Below are 24,984 nucleotides of genomic sequence, written 5' to 3'. Positions count from 1 at the left end.
ACTGAAATAATGGCAAATAGAGGGACAGTTCAGTTGTTTTAGAAATAAATTGTCACTCACTGACGTTCTTGTAATCATCTAAGAACCTGAATCAGAGCTGAATAATAATGTAAAATCCTTCAAAGTCCAAATGAAGTGCTACATCCAAAGTGGAATTAATTGGTTGACATTGCACTAGTGAATCCTCCTCTATATTTGCCAATACCTCCAGAAACTATGGAACTGTGACATACGACCCACCATAAATGTGGCCATAAACGTACTTCAGGCCTTGTAGTATTACCTTGGAACTTTTAATGATGGATTTTCCATCAAAGCAACAGAAAAAGGCACTCAGTGATGGGGAATGACCTTTACTTGGAAAAGACTAGGGGGTCATTTCAACCCTGGCGGTACAGGCCTCCAGGGCTGAAATGACAGAAGCACTGCCAACAGGCTGGCGTGCTTCCAGGGTCATTATGACTGCGGCGGAGGCACTGCAGTCGCACCACTGGGGTCGGCGGTTTCCCGCCACACTGGCACCAGTGGTAGTAATCCGCAGGGGATTACGAGTTCCCCTACCGCCAGCCTTTTCCTGGCGGTTTGAACCGCCAGGAAAAGGCTGGCGGTACGGGGAGTTGCGGGGCCCCTGGGGGCCCCTGCACTGCCCATGCCACTGGCATGGGCAGTGCAGGGGCCCCTTGACAGGGCCCCATGCGGCTTTTCACTGTCTGCTCTGCAGACAGTGAAAAGCACGACGGGTGCAACTGCACCCGTCGCACGGCCGCAACACCGCCGGCTCCATTTGGAGCCGGCTCCCATGTTTGGCCCCACAACCCCGTTGAGCCGCCGGGCAGAAACTATGTTACCGCCCGCCGGCCCAGCGTGGATGTCATAATGGGCACCGCGGGAGTGCGGCCGCATTGGCGGCCGCACTGCGGTTACAACTTGGCGGGCGGCAATGTTGAAATGAGGACCTATCTGTGTTGATAGCTCAATCAGTGACTTTTCCACAAAATAAAAAAATCAGGCTGTTGTGAATAAAAGAAAATACTCTCCAAAGTTACTTGTTCTCCATTTTTATTTAACAGAATTCGATTTAGTTACCTATACATTCAACCACAGTCACTCCTCTTGCACTATGTAAGCCCGTGGATATTAATATTAAAGTCACTAACCAGTGCCTAATTTGAGCCAGGAGTTGTCAGTCGGGGGCCACTAGCACTCATTTCTGGGGACCAGCACTTATTATTTCTCATCTGACATTTCCCGGAAGCAAGAGATCAAAATACAAATAAAGGGGAACAAAGGAGGAAGAGAAAGAAGGAAAATCATTGCAAATGAAGAAAACAGAAACTTGCAAGAGAGAGCTAAAGGGACAGATAGCATCTGCTAGTCTATTAAAAAGGCATGAGGTGGATTCCAGACTATCTAGCTTTAGTATTCAGCCCGCTGGCATGTGCAGTACAGGCTGTTGGCTTCTGAGCAGAACTTTAGCACCGGTACTCATTCATTTACAAATTAAGCACTGTCATTACCTGAGCATAGTAAAGGGCCAGACTCTAACTTTGTATTTACCTGAATTCACAAAGTTCATCTTAGAAAAACTAGCAGTATATGTCAGAGAAGAGAAAAGATCACATGCCATTTTCTTGAATTCAATTATATTAAATTGCACTAAAATAATTGTGACTCTACATTTTTTTCGTGGTACGTGCGTTACTGGTTGAATCTTGTGATTACATTGAAAAAAATGTCAGATCAGGTTAAAAGTAGGAGGAATACTGCAAATGCTTAGCACCACATTTGTTTATACAGACAAAGCAGGAAACAAGCGAGAATATATAAAATATTGAGTTTTGATGAGGATACTGGGAAATCCATAAATGTATCCAGAAATAGACATGCAGTGCTGTGGAAAGCAGATGCATGCCACAATTGATAGATGCCAAGGTGCGCCAGGGGGCAGGCTCACCTAGACTGAAGATGGTATTCTTTACCTTTTTAAAACATTGTAACAATTGTTTTTGAGATCTTTAACTCACTTTTATATTCTACTCGGCCGTCATATAATTGCATTGCTTTTAATGTTGTCCAGAATGGGGTTGTCCTAATCTGTCATTGTTTGATAACTACACTTTGGGGGGGGGTTGATTTTTGGTACTGAGGAATTTGGCTTGCACTGAGGTTTTTCTCTGCAAGTGGCACCCAAGTTCTTTTTTCTTCAGAGAGTTTCTTTTAACCTGCGTGTGATTCTGGCTCTTGAGCTGGGGTTCAGGGCATGTGCAAAGCCCCAACCACTCTGGTATTTTCGTAGCACTGGGGTGCTGACATAGAGTGGAGATGCATAATGAGTAGACCCCCAGCACTCCAACAGCACATTTAAGGTAAGTCTGTCTGGATGGGATTACAACTTGTCATAATTGCCAAATTTTCAGGAACAATTCAAGAACACTCTGGGACCTTCAGCACATCTTATCTCTAATTGAAGCCACAGTACAAAAGCTTATACTATGCTAAGGTGTTGCAAACTTTTATCCATAGTCTCATTCTACATTTAGGAGCTCTCCTGGATGTCCTCTGAATGATATTGCCCTTGTGTATGCCATCTCAATTGTCTAAAATTCTTGGGTATAAAGGAATTCCTACCAAATGATACCCAGATATTGTCTTAATTGCTGAGATATGATTCATTGTGGCTCCATCCCTTGCTTTTGTGGAAGCAATCTCTACTGGATATCACATAATAGTAGAACAAGGAGGAAGGCAGTAAGTTGAAGAGAGCTGCAACTATAGTAAAGGAAGACACTGGTTTTGAACATCTCACTTATATTAGAAGTGTGGATAGCTACTGCTACCAAGGAAAATTGGCTGAGAGAGAACTGCAAATACTTGCTAACTACTTTACAAAAAGCCTTGCAGGTAAATGCTTCATCTCCAAGTTCTGAGATAGGAGAACAGTATTTAACTCACAGCCTATTGATCACTCAATCTGCAACTGACATGGTTCCTCTTCTGCCCAGAGTAATAAAACATGTAGCCACACAATCCAGAGGTTTGCTAACGAGCTCAAATTTTAAAAAACGAAACAAGGATAACTTTAGTACAAGTAAAGATATACTTATGAGGTATAGGGGAATATGGATTTAAAAAAATCCATGATAAAATACAAAAACTCTGTGAACTGAGCCAAAAAGATATGTTACTCTGAGAAATTATTGACTTATCACAAACATCAGACAACAGTACACTAGATAATATGTCATCATTATAATGAGTTTAGAACATAACCAGATACCTTATCCTCTCAAAGAATATGTAGTGATCTCAACACCTATTGTATTGAAAACATTGTATACCACAGACAACAAACTGAGGAGGTAAATGTCAGAAATCTGCTTCACAACCTCGACTTTTTCATCCTTTTACCAGATGATGATTCCTAAGCTCTGTGACACCATATATAAAATATAAGATGGTTCCCTAGTGCCCCTTGTCCTTTTCCTGTTCTTAATTTATTGCCCGATTTTACACTCCTCCCTTTACAAAAACTGTTCTATTTATCCGTAAGTATATGCACTGTTCCTTCCCAGTTCAAAGGTGGCACAGTCAACACCATTTTGAAAAAAAAAACATATTCTAAATCCCATAGAGAGAGAATATGTTCAACCTATTTCACTGTAATCAGCTGTGTTGCAAATGGTTAGAAAATCATGAAACCAGACTGTTAAGTACTTGCTTGCCATCACCAAATCTGCTGGGATAAATCCAAATGGTCTTCCGCTCTACTCACAGCATGAAATCTGTCTTGTGGCCGCACTTTATGACCTTAGATTTGATGCCAATAGATGTTACATACACTCTTCAAGTTTATTAGATCTTTCGACAGCTTTTTATACACGTCACCACTGTATTATCCCCTCACAGTTAAAGTCCACAGGTATTTCAGGTAGGGTACTGACTTGGGTCAACTCATTTGTGAAAAACCATTTCCAAGTACTCAGTCTACTACCTTTCAGACCCACCACTCTGAAACTCATCTTAAATATGGCACACTAGGATCAGCTTTGTCACCACACGTATTTGACATGTACATGTGTCCTTTGGATAAATCACTCCATAGACAAGGAATTAATCTGTATGTGTATGCAGGTGATATAGAACTGGTGTTGTTCTTAAAATGTGATTTATAATCTAGCTCATATTGCCAGTAATGCATGAAATCCATCTGGGAATAATTGGGTAACAACTACTTAAATATAAAACTGAAAGTATTACTACAAATGGCTGTTTTGATCTCTGAATTAACTCTTATTGGCCACCAGAGATAGGTGTGATCCTAATACACAGTAAAAGAATGGGACAATAATCTTTCATCATCTACAAAATCTCTGTGTTATCTCCAGCTGTACTTAATGTACGAAACGTATTTGTAAACATATGCCATTTCTGGATGAAAACAAGATTGACTGTTTTTTTTTACTTGACTATGTGAATTCCCTTTACGTGGCTTCTATAATTCATTTGATAGAAAACCTTAATGTCATTCAGTACTCTGCTGCAAACTGGTGTCTGCAGTCTCTAGATGCTGCCACTTTAAGCCCCTCAAAATGTTTCACTGGCTCACCATGAAACACAAGATTGACTTCAAAGCCTTTTGTACTATTGATGAGTCTAGGCATGAATTTTAAATTTTACAGACCACAGACGAACCTTAGATATTCTTCTGCCAATTTTGTGTAATCGCTAAATTCCATAAATGGCAAACTGAGGGAAAACATTTTCCATTATATTCAAGTGACTCTTGGATTGTTCTTCCAGGTGACCTCTGAGTGGTTTCTTCTCACAAATAAGTTCAAATGTTTTCTGAAGGATGTATCTTTCTACCGAAGTTTGAACTGAGATTTTTGAGCATGTTCTAATTTCAGTATGGGAGGGAACAGGGTTACGACATGCAAGCATGCTCTAAGACAAGTGTGAGAATATCTTCTAGACATAAACATCTATCGGTAAAATATGTATATCAAAGAAGATCTATATCACAGAGTGGGATATGTTAAGAAAATACTGATGCAATATCAAATGAAAGCATGTGCTTTAAGTATATTTCACCTGGGGAACAACAAAACTAAACTTAATATTTGTACATTAACGTGCTTATCAGTGTACTTTAATGAAGTAGCTCCGAAAGGGATAGCTGGATCTAGGCAAACACTGCGCAGGACAGACTTGCCCTGGCATTACGATACCCTGTGCCATGAATGGAAATTATGCAATCAATCTCTCTTGCTTATTCCTGCCAGTGGCTCTAGTACTCACTGGTTTACAGTAGGACCTCACTATTAAATACCCTTTTCTGCTACTCCACAGACACTAGAGGAGTAGTGCCTTGAGGGATCTTAAATACAAGGGCCCATATTTATACTTTTTTAGCGCTGCATTTGTGCTGCTTTTTGACGCAAAAGCATTGCAAACTTACAAAATACAATTGTATTTTGTAAGTTTGTGCTACTTTAGCGTCAAAAATGACACAAATGTGGGGCTAAAAAAGTATAAATATGGGCCTAGGTATTTTGGGAAATGTCTGATTTCAGTTGAGCCTTGCGTGGGGTAGTAACTTTCACCAGAGCACCTACAGTGAAGATCATACGTACTAAGATCTGTGCTGCTCATTGCTTTATGAAAATTAGTAGCACATCATTGTTAAAATGGTAAAACATTGTGCAGCAATATATTTAATAAGTTTGCATGGTAATGATGTCATCAACTAAGCTCACCTAAGAAGTAATGTTGCATTTCACTAGTCACAAAGGTGAGCCATGTATGCCTTTCATGAGATGTGTACTTAAGCACATCCTAAAGTTCAAAGTTAAAATCATGAACAGCCCTCCAAAGGTAGACAGAGTAAAATTTGTAATTTTAGCATAAATGTACGTGTTACACACAGAGGTATGTCATATATGTTAGAAATGTGGTTTCTGGTTGGCAGAGGTAAGCACCCTCTCCAAGCAGGAACCACAATCTAGCCAGGGTAAGTCACAAACACACCCTAAATTAACCTGTGCTCAGCCACTGGTAGCTTGGCACAGAGCAGTCAGGGTTAACTTAAGAGGCAATGTGTAAAGTATTTGTGCAACACTTTAAACAGTCAAACTTTAAAAACACCACACAAATAGATATCCTGCCTGGTTAGAAAAATAAAAATTAATAAAAAAAATGAAAAAAAACAAGACCAAAACCACAAAAATCCAGTAAGTAGAAATTGAGATATGAATTTTCAAAGAATACACTGTAAAATAGCACTTAGAAGGAGTAAGTGTCTCTGTGGAGTATCTGGTCTCGCTGGACCGGGACAAAGTCAAAGGTTCAGGCCAACTGCAATGAAATGCAGGTTTTGTACAGTGAGCAGCCTTGGCCCACTGAACAAAAGTACCTTGTTCCAGGTAGGATCTCCATTGAGGAGATGCATGACGCATTCTCAGTGATGTGCTGGTGATGGGCCATGCAGTGGAGATGATGCATCAATCCTCTCCGCGCAACAGCAGCATGCATTGGATCTAAGTGTGATGCACTGGTTCCAAGTGCAATAAACTGCTACAGCTCATGTATCTAAGGTTGCATCAATTCTGAATGTGATGCACTGGTTACAAGTGTGATACACTGTGTTGGATCCATGCAATGATGTCAATGTGCTGGTTCCAATTCCCGCAAAGGTGTCAATGCTCTGGTTCTGACACTTGCAACGGTGTTGGTGTGTTGATTTCTACTAGAGCAGCACGTTATACCCACTTCTAAGGGATCCTGACTGGATTGACACCACTTGGCAGGGCAAGACTCGCAGATGGCAGAGTTCTGGGGCTGCTGGAGATGATTTGGAAGTCTTTAGTGTCCCTGAGACTTCAGAAAAAAGGAGGCAAGCCAGCAAGCCCTTGGAATCACTTTGGTTCTGGGTTAGAGGGATGCAGGTCCGGTCCTTCTCACTACCACCCAAGGAGGGCAGCAGGCAGCACAGCGGAGCAAGGTTCCAGCAAAGTGACAGTCCTTTCAGCAGCAGCACAGTCCTTCTTCCTGGCAGAGAATCCACAGGTCCATAAGTGAATTGAGTTGGTGGTGTCTGAGGTCCAGTACTTATACCCAGTTGTGCCTTTGAATTGGTGGAGAGTTCAAAGAGAGCCATTTGTCCCTGCCCTTCATTCCCTGGCTCTGGACTCACTATAGGGGTGTATGCAGCCTTTTGTGTGCGTACAGGACACAACCCATTCAGGTGTAAGTATAACTGTCAGCTCCTCCCTCCCATCCTGCCCAGGATGGCCCATCAGGCTGTGGCTGACCCATCAGTCGCCCCTAAGCTCCATTTGTGTGTGGCTGTCTGGATGGAATGCACAAGCCCAGCTGTGTCACCCACCCAAGAAGTGTATTCAGAGACAGGCAGAAGGCAGTAAATGGCTTAAGTAAGAAAACGCCAACCTTCTAAATGTGGCATTTTCAGAAATAAAATTTAAAATCCAACTTCACCCTTGGTTGTGATTTTAAATTGTGATTCCGGAGACACCAAACTTTGGGGTACCATCTGTCACCACTTAGAAATTACACTTATAAATGTAATGAGGTAATCCCAATGTAATCCTATGGGAGAGAAAGGCCTTGGAGTAGTGAAAAATGGGTTTAAGAGTTTTTCACTACTAGGACACGTAAAACTTAAAATCACATGTCCTATTTTTAAAAAATACTGCACCCTGCCCTTGGGCTGTCCAAGGTTTACAGAAGGAGTGACTTATATGAACTAAAAATAGAGGTGTAGGCCTGGCAAGAGGGCAAGAGGGTTAACTTGCAAGGTCAGCATGGCATTTTAAAACAACACACACAGTCTCCGCAATTGCAGGTCTGAGACATGTTTGAGGGGGCTACTTAGGTTAGGTGGCACAATCAGTGATGCAGACTAACTAGTAGCATTGAATTTACAGGCCCTGGGCACAGGTAGTGCACTTTACTAGGGACCTATAAGTAAATTCAATATGCCAACTGTGGATAAGCCAGTGTTACTCTGTTTTAAGTAGAAAAATCATGCACTTTAGCACTGGTTAGCAGTCCTTAACACAGGGAAAATGAAATCAGCAAAACAGGAGGCCTGAAGGCAAAAAGTAATGGGAAACCACACCAAGGATGCCAGGTTTAACAATGTACTATTCCAAGTGACCCTTCTTTGCTCTTAGTTTTGATTGGTGTTAGGATTTAGAGCAAAACTAGTTTGCGATATCCCAGAGACTCTGAACTTTTGTGAAAACATATGGATTTTAGAACTGTTCATGTCCCATTTCAATCATTCTGCATTGATCAAATGGGGTTTTGTGGGTTCATCTTAGCACCTTTCTTGGGCACATTTATTTTAGCTCTAGACCTGCAGCCTGTGCCCTTTTACCCATATATATATTTCATTTCATTTATTAGTTTTACTATATTTTAGCATAGCTTGCTTTTAGCAGGGATGTTTTATTCTCTAATCAGCTGTTTTTCTGTGGAAGCATTGTTGTTAGTTCCTTTGCACAACATATTATTCTATGCCTCTGCTCAAGGCAGTACATGATAGTTTAATTAGTATTGCCGGCCCAAGCATACTGAGCTAGCCTTCCAAACCTAGATATATTAACACTTTTGGCCTGTTCTCAGAACACAACAACTTTTGTTATAAACACACAACACAGGCCAAAGGAGGATAGAGGGGACATTCCAACCAACCATCTTACGCTGTGTGCCACTTCGTCGCAGCTTTGCTGACCTTGGCCTTGTCTCTCCAGTTAACCAAGAGGACTATTAGTAGGCAACAGACAGACCCCTGCTTGTTCTGCAGGTATGAGGCCTGGGGGGTTCTTCCATTGACTAGTATGAACAGAAGGGCTAACACTGCTATGCTCTCATGTTAGATGCTAGAAGAGTAGGTAGGAATTATTAGACTTATGGTTATGTCAGGATGCTGAGACTGTTTATCTGTTTTACTCTAATGGTCACAATCATAACGCTGTTATGTTTCATCTTCCTAACAAATACAGCTCATGCCTTTTTATATAGAATGCAGTTGCTTCAAAAAATACATTGAAACTTATCCTGCATTTCTCTGTCTGTCTTTGCATGTATGAGACTTGTGTAAATGAGAGAAAGGGGTAAGTTGGTTCTACCACGACTTCCCCGAAGAGTCAGAGTGTCATGTGTCAGGCTGCCACAAATCACCTAAACTTTTTTAGTTTGGGTGAGGTGCTGCTAGCTAACCGAAAAGGTCAGGCCGACAGCTTCCAGATGGTGTGGGATTGACTCAGTCACCCACAAGTGGTGCTGTCGCCCAAAACCATGCAGTCTTAACCCCACGGTAAGAGTCCTAGGACAGGGGGTTAGCTATCCATGAAGCAAAACAGTTCTGGTGCTGCACTCTATCACCTTTCAGTGCTAAACAATTTCTGAATGTGGAAATTGATTAGCACTCCAAATTGAATTGCTTTGTATCCTGCAATTCCACTTTGTAGCTTGTGAGCATCTGTATTGACATGTAACAAATATAGATATTAGTGCCTACTGATGACATGATACTTAGGGTATCTAGGTTCATCTAACACAGATACACTATTTCCATGGCACACAGCAGGGCATTAAAATGCCCCACAAATTAGACCTTTTATCCGGTATCTTAAAGATACCGATTATATGGCATCCTTAAACATTGTTGGAGGGATCTCATAAAAGAATGATCTTCTCCATTAGACAAAAAGTGGTCTTGGATGCAGATTGCATACTCCCCTGACCTCAGCAGTAAAGATGTGAGGGAAAATCCTTTTTCTCAATTCTTTCTTCAGCAAACAGCAGACTGCAGCAACACCACCACCCCAAAACATGTATCCCCTTTTCTGCAGTATGAAGTACACTAAAGATCTGCCTCCTGTTGTTTCACTGCAATTGTATATCATACAAGTATAGTCAATCGCTTAAATTAAACATCCCTGGTACAAAGGAAATGGATATGTTCAAGTCTATGCCCGCAAATTCTAGAACTCTTTAGAGGGCATCCTGTATCAGTAAATTCTGTCCTGCTCAATAGTAAAAAAATGAAGCAAATGCATAAAATGATCCATGAAACTACTTACCCACCCTTGCATTATATATATCTCTATCTGTATATATATATATATATATATATATATATAACGCAGGTAAAACGCAGTAGACATGCGTTATCCACATAGCCATGAGGCAACCATTTCTAATCACTAGAGTCATAATTCAGGCACCTCAGCCAGAAATGAGTTAAAAAAGACAGGATGCAGCAGGCCTAAAGGACACGCATCAATCCCTGTGAATACCCAGTGAGACACAATGTATGTGAAAAATAATAACTATTTAGGATATTATGGTGTGCAACTCCACCTAGGCCCCTGCTGCAAAGAAGAGCCTAAGGGGTAAAGCAAGGCCCCAACGGTACAAAAACATTCAGGGAGTGCACCACTCCAGGACATCCAGCAACACAAATTAAGCAGAAAGAGTTCAATGCTGTTGAGTTAATGATAGTGCGAGACTTCTCTCCGTATCTAACCGAAGATTTTTATTGGCGTAAAAAACTTGTTATGACATGGAATTCATACGAAAAAAAACAGCCAATGCATTTCACCCCATACAGATGGGCTTCTTCAGGGCTGCAAAGTAACACATAACCATATAGGGTAAAGGAATAATATAGTAACATCAATATGTCATCACAAAAAACACACAGTATTAACATATAATGTGCTATTTTACATACTTGTGACAGAACAAGAATGTTTTATAATAATACATCAAAGAAATAGTGTAAAAAAGTTTTAAATACTAAATTAATCTGAACCAATATGAAAACGTACATGGTCAAAGAGAACTGTCAAGGAAGGGAGATGAATCCGAAGGAAATTCCAAGAAATACAGTGTAAAGTGAATGAGAAAAGGAGCGTGCTCAAAGCGTGATGGAACAGGTTCCTCGTAGAAAACAAGTGCACATAAAGTATTGAGAAATCAAGCAGAGAGTCCCTCCGCCAGAAGCCAATGCTCGAATGAGAAAAAGGAAGATGGAGGTTAAAAATAAATATTATCAGCTCTGAAAAAACATACCAAGGTAGTATTCTAGTTGATGCAAACATTGTTTAGCGATATATAAATGCACATAGGCATATGGTGTGCCTAATGAAGAAACCGAAAGGATAATTGTCTTAATGTATAGTAAAGAACAGGAACCACTAATCACAAAAAAAATGAGACAAAAAAGCCTGGAATGTCATAATATCTTCCCATCTATCAATTTAAATAAAAAAGCAACGGGACAAATTTATGCATAAATATATATCAGTAATAATTCATTTAAAGGGACTGACATAGGGTATATGTCTCCCAGTATTGGTCACTCAAAATATAACTTTAAACAGAGAGAGCGAAGCCCTCCAGGATAAAGACAAAATATAACGGTTTGCCCTGCTCGTAATGACCAATGTGCCGCCCTTACCTAAAAATTATATCAATAAATTGTTGCGCGATGGTCCCAAAACAGTCGATATCATCCCATCAAACAGATGGAAGCGAAAAGAGTATTGCCACTGGAAATATAACGTAAAAGAAAAAATAGCGTAAGGGAAGGTAAAAGAAAGGTGCCCTCAGGAAAAGATTTTTTTTTTTTTAAACGCTGTAGCTAGCCGTACTTGTATAAGACGGTATGTTGTCCTTACCTAGATAATTTGTTGATCAATTAATACAGCGGTCAAAAGTGTACCAAGGGCCGGTGATGACAAATAGTGACGGACCCGGCCGTGTGCCACCCGTTCCTCTGATCATGTGTGAACTCCTCATATGAACAGAGGAGTTTATTACGGAGGACGCCGAGTCCCAAGAACTTCCGCCGTACCCGAGAAACGGGTATGAAAATAAACGACGGACTGCGTTGTGTTCAAGTCAATTTCCTATGTTTTGAAAAGCGATATCCACTAGAAATAAAAAGAGTACTATGTGCAGCGGCCATCTTACAGGTAAAGAAACGTGTAAAACATGAAAAACACGAGTATGACCCTATATCATCAGGAAAAAATAATTAGAAGCCGAAAATTGGAATACCTGAGAGGCAGGACCAGGAAAGGAATAGAGTGAAAAAGTGAAGAAAAGAACACAGTAAATAGAAAATCAAACGAAAAAAAGTAGAAGGTGAAAAGAAAAAATATAAATACGGTGAGGGCAGTCAGGGAAAAGTGAGAAAGGAAGGAAAAATACAAGAAAAACATAGGAAGTAGAAGTGCATTGTGGTAGAAAATGGTATATACCCCAATGAGACAAAATGTGATTGAAAGAAATCACAGCAGGCATTAAAAATAAGTGACAATACAAGATTTTCTTTGAGAAAAAATCTATTTACTTGTTTAAAGAAAGTAATAAGATAGTGTTAAAGAATTGTCAATGGCTTCTACACAAGAAAGCAGCGAATTATACAATTTGCAATTTAAGATTATAACCATAAAGAAATACATCAATGGAGTTCAAGGGACAACTGGAGACATGCCATTCGACAATCAAATGAAAACATGTGGAATAGGTCAAAGTAAAGGAACAATTATCTATAATGGCCTATACAGAGATCTCATATGCATGTCATACAGAAGATTCAAACACGGACAAGTTCATGGAACAAGTTGTAAGTCAATATCAAGTAAGATCTCGTATGAACCCATAATATTATAAAAAGTAATGAAATTCGTAGTCTGTGTTGTGTCCCAATTCCACTGCTCATAAGCGGCATATCCAAGCTGCCTCCCTTTTGCGTAGTTGTAGTTCCCTATTCCCTCCCCAGGGATTTTGTGGTATATGGTCAATCCCTTGAAACCAGATCAAACCATCATGAGGATGAGCCAATGTGATGTGTGATGTCAGTGGGTACCTGCTGTCATTATTCCTAATGGCACGTACATATTCCTGTATTCTAAGTTTAAGAGATCTTACAGTGCTACCCACATACATTTTCTTACATGCACATCCTAAAATATAAATCACAAATTTGGTGTTACAATTAATGAAACTTTTAATAGTGTGAGTGTGATGTCCTGGAGTGGTGCACCCCCTGAATGTTTTTGTACCTCAGCCAGAAATGACTGTGCATGCATAAGGACAGAATTTGGAAGCATTTTTTCCATGGTAAACAAATCTTTTGCCACGGTATGCAAGTGGAAGAATTCTATAAAGCATGTTATAGTGATGATGTGATTCAAGCACTCTTGCCTTTAGGACAGCGTTTCTGGGACCATGCAGAGTGAGAAAGGGATGGGTATTCTTTATCAAAGACAACATTCACTGGCACCTAGATACAGAGTTGCATTACATGTATTGATATTAGTCACCAAGTTTTAGTTCTTACTGATTTGAGGTTTTGGTGCGGTAAAAGTCTGCTGTAATTAGGTTACCTCATGCTTTAAATGTTGTGTTGCATTTAACAATTGATGGTAATTGCCATGACACAAAATGCTAATTACCAATAAGAGATTAGTGGAAAATGACTCGGATCTCATGCTGAATTTACGGATGGAAATAATAATATTGCTGCATATTGCTATCTTTTCTCACTATAAATAGAAAGGTCATGTTTTGCAGTACCGGTACTAACTCTGCAAGGTATAACCACTGTACTTTGTGGAATATCCTAAAGGAGGGCTCAGTTTGATCCTGGAAGTTATTTTTAAAAAGACCACAGTGTAAGTTGAAACTCAAGTAGACAAACGTGAAAAGTTAACCATATTATGCTTCCAGTTAGGTTATTATTTCTCAAGGCTAACAAATACAAACTTAAGATACCTGTTGTGGTGTCCTTCAAGGTGGTTTCTCAAATTTGGCTTTGTCCCCACCTTGTGTTCCTGGCACAATAGAATGTTTCTTTCTGACATTTAATCAACTCTACTCAGAGGACTATGAGCTCTCCTGCGGAAGAGCGATTGAACTGCGCTGTGACTGGCGTGTTGTTGATAAACCTCTCTTTGACCTTACTTCCTCTTGCTGTGATTTCTACTTCCATGTTGTCATGCTGGAAACGAGGATGGGATTATGCTGCATTACACCCCAACACGCTAGCGTCAGATGGCTGCATTCCTGTTCAAATGATATCTTGACAGCAACCTGGGAGAAGACGAAAGACTCTTCAAGTCGTTTTTCTATGTATAGTGACAAGCCAGTGTCACTACATTGTTTTCACCATCTTAAACTGCCTGATAAATCTTTCCTATCCTGGCCTATTGAGCTCATTAGAGAGTGTTTAGTGGATCCTATTTAGTTTTTGGGGAGTCATGAGTTCGCTTAGGCTTCTGGCTTGCAGTCCTGTGCCCCCGTCAACTAGTGACTTTAAACCTGCTTAGCCTGCTTTATTTGGCACATTTATTTAATTATTTCATCCAAGTTGGCTGCTATGTTTATGGTTAGAAAGATGTTTTGATTTCACGTTATCAGTGCCACATTGTGAAGGCGTCACTATCAGTGTCAGATTTTCGTGTGACAGGAACATAATGCATTTTTGGAGGGAATTGTTTATATAAGTGCCACCCCAAGAATGCCTTCTTATCTATTGTTTGGGAACATAGCTGCATCAGTAGTCCTACAAGATGTGTATAAATACATCTCATGCCGACAAGGTTATCAGAGGGATTCTTACCAGATGCCATCAATGCTATTTATGCTACAGGTTGCACCGATGCAGACACAGCCTTCGTGTCCTCACGGAGTCTGTTCTAGAGACCACATTCCAAGGTAACGAGGGTTGGGGGTCGTTCTCATGGACACGGAACTGGCAGATTTAGTTTAACACAACTAGCTCTCTTTGGGTTAGAGATTATGTTCTCCATGCTAGGATATTAGGGCTTATTTACATTTTATGTTATTGCAAGATGGTGGGTGTCTTTGTATTCACAACTCCCATCTTCATAATTCTGCTTCTTGCATTGTTTAGTATCCTAATCATTGCAGCTCATGCATTTTACAATATATTGCAGTCTTGTTAATGAAAACTATTGACAACTTCACTGCATCTCCTTTGCTGCCTGTGTGTGACTGAGACGTATTGCTCATGTGAGAAAAGGAGAAAAGGGTACTTTCCGTTTAACCACGACTCCCCTGTGATGTCACACTCTAGAGTCCATGCGTAAAGGCTGTCAGAAACCACCTTTTACTGTTTGGGTTTTGGTGAGATACTACTTGTGAGCTGGGAGGGTCGGGCTGACAGTTGCAACCAGTTCCAGGATTGTTTTAGTTGCCTAGGTATAAAAGTGCTGTAATCCCTAACCAGTAGTCTTGCCTAGAGCAAGAATCCAACCACGACAAGTGAGAGCATGCTAGATCATTCTTTGTTTGCAGTTCCTACACAAACATTGAGTAAGATGGAAAGCTAGCATTGTGCTGATTTAGAAGGCAACATTTAAGGAACTCTTCTCAAGTTCCATTAGTGAGCCACTTCCTCTTCTATTTAGATAATGGTGGAGTATGCCCCACCCTGCATAGTGGAGAGCAATGTTGTACTACCCGGCACCTCTCAGCTATTGATAGGTTCAGGAGCTTTTTCTGCTCTCCATAACTGTTTGTCCAGACTGTCCTCATGCTCCATTACCAACACCGAGAATTGCTGTGTGGCCACTGGCTGGGTGTTTGTTTTGATTTCCACCTGACAGCTTCTTGTGTGAAGGTGCTCCTAAAGAGCAGTGACACTGCTTGTGCCTTTCATTTTGGGCCACAAAGCAGAGATGGTAATTAGAACATTTGTGTGCACTTCATAGTCATGTCAGACCAGACAGTTTTTGCATGTTCAAAGAGACATTGGTGCTGTTTTAGAGGTTTTTTTTTTGTTTATTAACTCTGCTACCAGCACTTACCTTCTCTACTGGGCACAAGAGAAAGAATCAAGGATTTCCAACAGTTCTTCTGTCTTCCAACTGCCCTGCCAAACAATTTTCTTGTCCTGTCATGGCAGGTTAAAAAGAGTAAAAGGAGAGAACAGAACCTAATATTTTGCCAAATGGTGATTGCGCCACCTGCAGGGACCCAGGATTGTTTCATTTTTTCCTGCAAAATTATAAGCATTTTCAGTGATCCACACACAGGCTAAATTATCTTCTGCACACATTGAATCACACAGTAGCTAACAGTGATTCACACACTATTATCCACCATTTAAAGGGATTGCCACCACTTTCATCTACTTACAGTGAAACACACAACAAGAAACAGTGATTCACACACTAGTGCCCTCGTGACTCTGAATGAACAACATTATAAAATTGTATAATATTTATTATTGAGCTTATTGTAACCTGCAACAGGTTACTCTACATATTTAACTGTGGTACATTACTTTCTGTGGCTCAGTTTCTGTTTAATTGTTCATGATGTAAAATTTCACACCACCTCCGTTCTTCATGAATATGCCAGGTGAATGGTCAATGTTCTGAAGTAAATGGAAAACAGTATTTAATAATTGCCTCATAATGAGAGGAGCCGAAAGATAGGAGATTCTAGTACATCCACCAGATTTATCTGAGGATGAAGCAAGAGATTTAAATGCTAATTAAATATGTGTAAAACATTGGATAATTTTTTTTTTACCAAGAATAAGCACCATCCAAGAAAGATACCACTTTGTTAAAAGGAGCCAAAAGGAGGATGAGAGAATAGAAGAATGTGTGTCTGATCTAAGGAGACTGGAAGCGACATGTAAATTCAGTCCTTCATTAGGTTAATGCATCAGTGACTATTTATTATTAACTTGTAATATAGATAGAATTCAAGAAGATTTATGACTCAAAGATGCCCTCCCCACTTAATGAAGTGTTAATAGTTTCAAAACAAGTAGAACATATGTTGTCTTGTGTGAAAGAGCTAAAAGTTGAAAACAAAAGTAGTGCACAAGAAAATAAGAGGGAGTTTAATGTTGTGAAAACGTAGAAGGGAGTATTGAAAATGAATGATCAGAGCTTTAAAGGGCAGTCCTTCAGGTGTGGTATGACCGGCCATATGGCAAACTGGAGAGAATGCCCTGCATGTAAGGCAATATGTAAGAGATGTGGCAAAAAATGACAAATTGTTGCGTGTTAGATACAAGAAAACTGAGTAAAGACATAAGAGTCTTGCAGTATCTAAAATATGTGATGAAATGTTATTGCAAATGAATGATTCAGGTGAAGGTAATCCCAAGGATATTATAAAAATAGATAGAGTAAATGTAGATGTGATTTTCAACATGTGCTTCTGTCTAACCATTATCTGGGACCAGGGATTCAGAGACAAGTTAATAAATGAAGTCCCATTGATAACATGGACATACAACCAGGGGGTTATTGGGGCCAACCCATCAACATGAATGGCAACGTTATGAAGAATATCCAGTACTGTGGGAAGGAAACCCTTACCAAATTTTATGTATCTGAGAAAGGTGACAACATCTTAGATTGGCAATTCCAGAAAACCTTCCAGACTCTAATGCCTCACCACAAATTCAAGTTCAAGCGATTCGAGAAAACTGGGTTGTAAACAAGTTTTCAGAATCTTTAGCAGTAAATTAGGATGTCTTAAATGCTACATCCATAAAATAAAATTGAAGCCTAACGCAACTCTTGTTGTATCCAAAGTCAGCAGAGTCATTGAACCGGCCGAATCCACAAAGTGGTTAGCTACCATTGTAGTAGCATAAAAAGCTGACAACAAAGCAAGACTACGGGCCTGATTACGACCTTGGCAGATGGGATACTCCATCACAAACATGACAGATATCTCGCCTGCCATTTTACAGGTTCCATAGAATATAATGGAACTTTAAAAGAAATCTTTGAAAGAAAAGGATTGTACTTGATATTTAGCCACATCAGAAAATGGATTGTCAACTTGCAAGACTGTATGTTTGTAGCTGAATAAATCCCTGGTGTTAAGAACAAAGCGTCAGCTTGTCTTTCTAGGCTACCCCCCGATGCAAATAATAACCTAGACGATGAAACCCAGAATGACGAGGAAGAAGTAGCCTTGTCAAATGTATGCGTAATTTCAGATGGCGTGATAACTAAGTCTGAATGGAAAACAAACCTCAGAGAGGATAAAATACTGAACACAGTCAGACAATATGTAATCAATAAATGGCCACACCAGAACTCAATCAAAGGGGAATTAAAAGCATATTGGTGCATCAAAAATGAAGTAGCAGAGATTGATGTCTGGTTAGGGGCACAAAACTAATTCCCCAAAGTAGCATGCAATAGAACCTCATATTTAAAGCACATTAAGGCCACTTTGGTGTGTCAAAGACTCAAGATGGACTTCTGATGGCCTTGCATGGACATCCAAATTGAAAGATAAGTAAGAGAATGTGTACTATGCAATGAGAGTGACACAATCTTAATCCAGACGAAACCCCCCAAACACGTACGCCAGCTTCCAAACAACCCATGGGACGAATTAATCTTGGACATAATTTGTCCTTTAGTTGGGGAAAATGCAACACCCTACATTATAGTTCCATTAGATCTGTACTCTTGATGGGCAGAAGTTAAAATCACATCTGACATTAACTCTATGAGCGTCATAAAAGGTTTGATAGACATCTTTGCGCACAAAGCACTACCTTCGACAATCCTAAGAGATAACAGAGTACAATTTTGCTCTAAAGAAATGCAAACGTCTTGGAAGAAAATTACCCATCTACACTCAGCACTTTACCACACTGAGACCAATGATACCATTGAACGCTTCAGCAAAACTCTGAAGGATGGAATACAATTAGAAAAAGTATATAACCTTACTAGGCTGAAATCTTCAAGAGAATTAGAGATTTTTTTCTCACACCACAGCAAAGCACTCTGAAACCCCCATTCGTGCTATTTCCTTCAAGGATGAAATGGAAAAAAGGATGTATAGACAACCTTAGAGACAATGAGATTTGTTGCAACAGGAAATCAGAAAAGAAAGATATGACCAAGGCAAACAAACCGAAAATTTCAATGTTAAGGTAGGAGACTAAGTAAAGATCAAATCTCTATGTGGGAGTGTCAAAGACTTCACATTTTCAGGAGCCATTAAAATGATAAAACTATTTAGCAATGCTGCAAAGACAGACATTGGTAGAATATGCAATTTGGGAAGGGTGGCAAAACTTAATCACCATGTGGTCAGAGACGTTCCCAGCCACCACCTGGTAGAAGGAGAATCAAAGAATGTCAAACATCTGAGCATGGAAGATGGATCGTCTGCCACAGCTCAAAATAAGCATTTCATTGTGTGTCTCCCTTACAGAGTACAAACACGTCCCATCAGACCACCAAAATACTTAAAAGACTATGGGCCTGATTTAAAGTTTGTTGGAGTGGAATACTCCGCCACAAACATGATGGTTAGCCCCCCCACTGTATTACAATTCCATTATTGCCTATGGAACTTGTAATACAGCGGAGGGGATATCCGTCACATCTGTAATGGAGTAATCCCTTCTCCAAACGCTAAATCAGGCCCTAAATCTGGGATTGAAAAGTCCTTTTGAATTCACCCTTCATATTATATATGTTGTGACCTATACAGATGTTCGTTCACATGTTTGAATTGTATTATGCCAACACCGATGTTATACCCTAGGACATTCCCATATTCCGTCCTTTAAAAAAAGGGGGATGTGTGATGTTCTTCAAGGTGGATTTCCCCACTTGCCATTGCCCCCCGGACTTGTGTTCCTGGCAGAATAGAGGTTGAACTGTGCTGTGTTTCGGGTGTTGTCAATAAACCTCTTTTTGACGATACGTTCTCTTGTGATTTCCACTACCATAACGTCACACCTGTATGTGATACCTTTCTTTATAGATCAATATTCTTAAGTGTCACACACATCTGGCATATGGGCTACCCAGGAAAACGATCCCATTCACGGTTTGTTTCATGCCCATAGATGTCACTGCACAGAAAGGCTTTAAAGCTTTCAATCTTTCTGGCTGCTGTGGTTAATACCCGAATTGTCAAGATACCTCTGATAACCATCAATCTATAGAACCTGTGGAAACAGTTTTGAAGTAATGTGCGTGATATTTGGAAAGGTCAGGCCTGGCAATAAAAATAACAGTTCTGTTTCGTTCATTTAGGGATTTGTTTTTCCCAGGACCCCTAATATTAAAGTTTTTAGTTGATTAACTTCAAATTCAGGAAATCCCAAAGTGTATCACACTTGTCATTTCAAGCTTTGAGATATAAAAATACAGGAGCAGAGAGCGAGAAAGAGCTGATACTTTAGTGTGTACAGCGAATCAAGTCCTTTAAAAAACGAGATTTGATAAATACGAGTCGATGATTATATGGAAATGGGCACTGCCTATGAGAGGATGCTGGCAGAAAACGGCACAGGCGCTGCATCAGTGAAATAGACATTGACAGACATGTCGAACAGTTCAAATAATAACATCACCAGTAGTTTACATGAAGGAAATAGGAGCATTTCTGTACCTCCTTCTCTAAGTAGGGATACTGAACATTTAATTGCAGAGACATTCAGAAGTCATACAGAAGCAGAATGTAAAAGGAAAAGCCAGGGTGGGTAGGACAAGACAGCAAGGCCAGTAGCCTACCTGACATCATCCTGCTGGGGAAATACAAAAAAACGGAAAAAAAGTGGAGAAGAAAATCAGCATGTGGATGATTCACAAAAGCATTTATGATTTTGGGAAGTACTACTCTAGGAGTACTCTTTCACGTACTCTTACTTGGCTCTGTGACTCAGGCCGCTGTTAGTAAAAGTGCAAAGAGGGGACCTTTCTGTTTCTACTCGTATTTGAATATTCCCTTATTATTTCCTTTTTAGCTGTTTTGTGGTCAATTCACAAAGAAATGTATGAGTAAATAAATGGGTAGTACAGAAGAACTACGTTGTGTAGTCCAAAATATCTTTCTGAATACGCTGCAGTATGTCTTGGAGTGCTGCCAAACAATAATATCTGTAACCACATAAACACCAAATGACATTGACTACAAGACTTAAAATAGTCACTGAACTTGAAGTCATGCGCAAACATTTATATGATATCACAAATGGTGCATAGTAATGGAATTAGTCCTCTGGGCACCAAATAAACCATAATGAATGACATGGTCCTAATATTTTATAAGCATAGTGCACAAACTTCACTATCTAAAATTCTAGCTGTGTGTACAATACACAACACAAACCTGAAGGAATGAGTGATATAGTGCAAATAATTCAGGGTCTATCTATCCTCACTACAAAATTTTGCTATAAGGCCTATGTCAATAGAGAGCTATTTAAGAAACAGTTCTTGGGGATGGATGTTGGGTTTGGATAAGCTTCTCTGTAAGGATGATGTTCTCCTGTGCATTTCATTTTCCTTTGCCCTCTGAGCATTGTGGTCAATGCCTTCCCTACAAAAAATTACAGCTGCAATTTTTAATACCTTCCAACATGAATATCTTGAGTAGGTGAACACTTTATCTGGAGCTCCATGGTACATACTCTCTTGTAACAGTATAGTGCTTAGATGCACATATAGGTCTATTGGAAGGGGCTTCAGTGGACTTGTCTTCAGAACTACGTCACTTGCTCGGCTTTTCTGATGTACAAATAGTGGGAGTGTTTTCTTGCTTGTTGATTTGAAGATTGAAAAGCAATTTAAAATGCAATTATTTATTGTAGAGTTTTTGGTAGCCACTTTGCAGTTTTTAAACTTCTCCCAGCCTGGCTCAAAAGCCACACTAAAAGCTAGCCGGGCTTCTTTACCACTGTCATTCAAAAATGTGAATACAGTTTCAATCATAGGCTTGCACATTTAGCTCTAATGTGATGGTCGTTTGTTTATTCGTGTTACAAGCGCTGCATGCTGCTCACATACCTCTCCATGTACCCTGTTGAGGACCCAGGAACCACAGCGCAACTGGTAACATCCCTAATAGTTTTCAATGCAGCTTTTGCTAACTCAGCCCTGTGTCATATTTGTTCGGCACAAAAGGTGCTGCTCATAGCCTGCATAATTGCTCCCATTTCTCAACCTTGAAAGAATCAAAGGCAGACACTGAAATTGCGTTTTGATAAAACCTTCCTTGAGCACTTCAGTAATCAAAATCACAATTCCAGTCTAAAGTAGCAGTTTTTCCACTCCTGTGAGCAGTGGACCACAACTGAAGTGAAACGCCTGCTTTTACTAAAAACAAGCACATCGATTTTTGCTGGATAGAAAGGCACAATTTATGGTCCCGATGTGAACACATAGAAATGCACAAACGCCTTGCTAATCGCCGTTGCCCGTATTGGCGCCTGTGTACTTAACAGTTTATGTGCCTGAAATGCTGGAATTGTCTTAAAGCGGGGAAAAATGTAATTAACTAAATTGTCTCCACGTTTCAGGCTATGAAAACATATAATTTATTCAAGAACAACACACACAGCCAATTAAAGTATATTTATGTGATATGCATGCAAAAACAAATGGTGTGCACTTAACTAGTATTTAAAAAACAAATGAGGACCTTTTTTACAGCTTGAGTCTTTGATTAAAACTTTTAGTTACCAGCAATATCATTTATCTATCCTGTCAACGACAATAGAATAGAAACGATCAAACAAATCTGGCAAATTCTGAACAAAAAAATTAAAGCAGTCAGAAACAATAAAGAGTTATGTGTTTGTTCATTTAATTTGTTCTACTTTATTGTTCTGTTATTAAAGGACCAAACACATCACCACTTACAATAAAATTGCCTCGAAATTGAGAAATAGGCAAGTATGTTATGCACAACTGTTTTTATGAGTGGCATGTCTCTTACGGGCATACGTGTGAAGGCGTTTTAACAATATAAAATTATTGTCATTCATGCATAGAGTAAAGTGAAGGCCTCAACTCCAGAAGCAGCATTTAAACGCAAATGTTAACACTTTAAGGCAGATTTTTACGGGAAGCTTCCATAGCCACATGTATTTAGCTAAAGTTACTGACTAATGCATTTTTTCTTTCACTACTATACCATGATAGTGGTCAGGAATTTAAAATATTAATCATCAATGACACAAATGTGATTTTGGGACAATAGAATGAATGGAAGAAGTGTTAAACATCACCTTTCCCACTCACATTCTTTTTGTGTAATATTATAATGTATTAAAATGTTTAGTTTAATTTTCATAGTATGTTTCTTTCTGAATATGTTTTGTCAATGAAAAAATGATTATTTCATCGAGCAATGTAGTGCAGTCACCCTGAATCTTTTTTCTGTTACAGAACGAAGCACTGTGAAACTTAGCTAATTGGATAGTTGTATTACAATTTGTAGTAAATTTGTATCTTATATTTAGGATGTTCTTTGTTTAGTTTGCTCAGTGACGGTGGTGTGGCGGTCCTGTTCCCATAATGAGACCTCTGTTTGTTTGAACGAAACAATGAGCTGATGCAACAATTTGCCATACTTGCAATATGAAATTGTTATATATAAATGTGTGTACCCAGAGTAGAAGGAGGAAGGAGAGGGCTACACTCTAAAAGCCTATACCCCAGGACTGACTGACTTCAGACTTTTCCCTGGCACTTCTCAGCTTTACCCTGAGAGATCCTTTATTATCCTTGCCTTAATCTATGCTTCTCTGAATTTAAAAATGATGTCAGGGTAACATTTGTGAAAATAAATTATAATTTATTCAACAAATGAGATACTTCCCTCAAAATCAATGTAGTTAAAAAAAAAAGAATATTTATCCATAAAATATTTGGGTTCACAATATAGGCTTCTAGCCCAGAACTTGCCTCCAAATGAAACTGCCAAGGACAACCTCCTCAGTAAGGGGCATGTAGTGGGCAGAACAAGCATCTCACTGATCTTTCTTGGGAGGGGTGGGTTTTGGTTTCTTAGATGTCAGGGACAGGTAAACAGTAAAAGTGGGTGGAGGAGACAGAATAGAAGGGGGAAGAACATGGGGTTTGTGAGGTAGTGGGAGCAGGAGAGGGTGTTGTGTGTTTGTTTGTGTTGTAGGTGCATGTGGGTCTGGTGTATGTGGTGTATGTTTGGGTGGATATTTCTTTTTAAGGTGTGTGGTGTTTGGGTGAGTGTGTGTGTTTGCGTTTGTTGAGTGTTGCTGCATGTATTTTTGTGTGTGTGTTCGATTTAATCAGTTTGATGTTCAGGTTGTTGTTGTGGTTATAGTGCATGTGTCTGTAGCTGTTGTAGATGCATGGTGTGTCTGTTTGAATGTGAGTGGTTTTGTAGGTGTTTGTATTCAGGTGATTGTGTTTGGAAGTTTGGTTGTTGGGATTTGGGATGAGTAGGGGAACCAGAGTAGCGGCACAAGTTTGGGCTGGTTGGGGGCTCTGGTCAGTGCAGATGCTATTTCAGTTAGCGATCTCTGCATGCCAGACATTAAACTCTGAATGGCATCCAGGAATACAACCACCTGTTGCATTTGGTAACTAGGGGCCAGATGTAGCAAGGGTTTTGCGACTCGCAAACGGCGAAAAACTTCGTTTGCGAGGCGCAAAAGCCTCTACGCCATGCAGAAATGCAGTTTGCGAGTCGGTTCCGACTTGCAAAATGCGTTTCCGACTCGCAAATAGGAAGGGGTGTTCCCTTCCTATTTGCGACTCGCAACGCTATGCAAGTTTCGCAGTCGCAAATGAACTCGCAGTGACCATCCACTTGAAGTGGATGGTAACGCATTCGCAAACGGGAAGGGGTCCCCATGGGACCCCTTCCCCTTTGTGAATGATCACAAAAACAATTTTTCAGAGCAGGTAGTGGTCCTATGGACCACTGCCTGCTCTGAAAAATACCGAAACAAAAGGTTTTTTGTTTTTTTTCTAAGTGCAGCTCGTTTTCCTTTAAGGAAAACGGGCTGCAGATAGAAAAAATAAAACTGCTTTATTTAAAATGCAGTCACAGACACGGAGGTCTGCTGTCTCCAGCAGGCCACCATCCCCGTGAGTGCCCATATTCGCAATGGGGTCGCAAAATGCGACCCACCTCATTAAT

This window comes from Pleurodeles waltl, chromosome 6 (genome assembly GCF_031143425.1).
Source record: "Pleurodeles waltl isolate 20211129_DDA chromosome 6, aPleWal1.hap1.20221129, whole genome shotgun sequence".
In the NCBI taxonomy this organism is placed as follows: Eukaryota; Metazoa; Chordata; class Amphibia; order Caudata; family Salamandridae; genus Pleurodeles; species Pleurodeles waltl.
This window is presented reverse-complemented; position numbering follows the sequence as displayed.